The following is a 2,453-nucleotide window of genomic DNA, read 5'->3' on the forward strand; positions in this document are numbered from 1 at the left end:
GCACTCCAGTCTGGGCAACAGAGCGAGACTCCATCTCAAAAAAATAAAAAAATAAAAGCAATGTGGCAGATGGTATAAAAAAAAACCAAAACCATATTTAATTCTACAACCCAAAAACTGCTTGGGAACTCACCTTAAGAATGATTTGTAAAAGGTAATTGCTATAAACTTGAAGATATTAATTACATTATTATTAATAGACAAAAAGTCTTAACTAGGAGAGAAGTTAAGTGTGGTATGGTAGATGATAGAATACTGGGCCATCATTACAAATGGCGTTTATAAAGAACCACTGTTTCTAAAAGGCAAATCCTGCATCTTGTTCACCACTATAGTCCCAGCACTGTCTAGAACATAGAAACATTTCATTAAATATTTATTGAATGAATGAGTGAATGGACAACTGAACAAATGAATCCAAGCAAAGGAAAATGCTTATTATATGTTATATATATTCTAAAAGAACCAAAAATTATTCCTAAGCTATGATCTCCAGAATATGAACGATTATATACACATATGTCCTAGATATGGACTATAATATGGAAAACTTAAAAAATTAAAAATAGGTCAGGCGTGGTGGCTCACGCCTGTAATCCCAGCATTTTGGGAGGTCAAGGTGGGTGGATCACTTGAGATCAGGAGTTTGAGAGCAGTCTGGCCCAAACGGTGAAACCCGTTTCTACTGAAAATACAAAAGTTAGCGTGCACCTGTAGTCCCCGCTCCTCGGGAGGCTGAAGCACAAGAACCACTTGAACCCAGGAGGTGGAGGTTGCCGTGAGCCGAGATAGACTGCTGCACTCCAGCCTGGGCAACAGTGGGAGACTGTCTCAAAAAAAAAAAAAAGAAAAGTTAGGTTTATGTATTAGGGAGGATGTGCTGTTATTCTTATTCATTCAAAGCATTTTGCTGAGTACTTATTTCGTACCAGATACTGTTCTATATGCTGAGTATAGCAGTGAAGCAAAGAGACAAAGTCTCTACCCTGATGGAGAGCTTATTCTACTGGGTCACTGGAGAGTTGGGAGTGGGTATACACAGACAATAAAAAAAAAAAAGAGAGAGAGAGAGAGAGAGAATGTATATGTCAGATGGTGATAAGTGCTACTGACAAAAAAAAAAAAAAAATAGCAGGCAAGGGTGATAGAAAGTGTCGAGAGAGAAAAGGGTGCCATTTTACAGGATGACCATGAGCATATTTGGGGAAAGAGCTTCCAAGCGAAGAAAACAGCAAGTACAAAGGCTACAAAGGTGCTGAGGCCACAGTGTTTGGTACAATCAAAGAAGACTAAGGTACTGGAGCAGAGAGTCTAGGGGAGGGGTCAGTGAGGCTACAGGAGTCAAAGTTCATGCTCTATAGGCTACCATAAGGACTTTAGGGTTTGCTCTCAATGACACAGAAAAGCCTCTAAGAGCAGAGGTATGACATGATCTGACTTGGGTTTTAAAACAGTCACTCCTCTTGTAAAAATATTTTATGAAAGTTTAGGATAAAAAAGAAGAATTTTAAACATTGACCAGATTATCATAACATTCATGAACGGATTCACAAAATATATTCTGAGCTGCCCCCAACCCCATTTCAAGGGGCTGGAATGCAGGCCTATTTCAAGATCACAAAGACATATCAACCATACGAAAATGTTTTAATATAACATTCTTTTTTTCAAAGATAGGGATTGCTCAAAGCAATTAACTGATTTTGTCCTTTTTTCTTTAGACATTATGGAGATTGTTTTTCTTAATTAACATTTAGATGCACGTTTCATATTCTATACCAAGTCCTGTAATTGCAAACTGAGTTCCTGCTTGGGAAATCCTAAAGTTGGCTGCTTATTTGACTTGTCTTAAATATCCCACGCACAGCACTTCGGCAACATCACTCACAATCCGGCATTATTGATAGGAGACTCTTGTGGGAAGTCTAAATGTGCTGGCAAGATTATTTGAAAAACTAATAAAATCCTTGTAATCCCTTTCAAGGATGCAGAGAGGAATATGGCTGCATTTCAAATTCGTGGCATTTCAAAGGCATGAATTAAGCTCTAAGCTCTACATTTGGAAAAAAATAAATCAACACAAGTTCTCTAATTTATGTTCTAAACTGAGAAAACAAATCGTTGCTAAGAAATAAAATTTGCAAAAAATATTCAAATTTGTTTCCGAAACACATTTTCTAGTTAATATGCACATACTTAAATCTACAAACTATACCAAAACATAAATTACAGGAATCACTACTGTTGAACTTGGTTGATACAATTTCACCATGAAATCTGGAGTCACTTCTTGGTTTGGTTAATTTTATTCTGATAGTCTGCCTTTTAGGGATGTATAAAACTGATCATGTATATTGATTTTGACACAAGACTTCTGTGAAAATGTATGAGAGGCCAGACGTGGTGGCTCACGCCTGTAATCTCAGCACTTTGGGAAGGCGAGGCGGGTGGAT

The sequence above is a fragment of the Colobus angolensis genome, unplaced genomic scaffold, assembly GCF_000951035.1.
Source record: "Colobus angolensis palliatus isolate OR3802 unplaced genomic scaffold, Cang.pa_1.0 Scaffold93, whole genome shotgun sequence".
Classification (NCBI taxonomy): Eukaryota; Metazoa; Chordata; class Mammalia; order Primates; family Cercopithecidae; genus Colobus; species Colobus angolensis.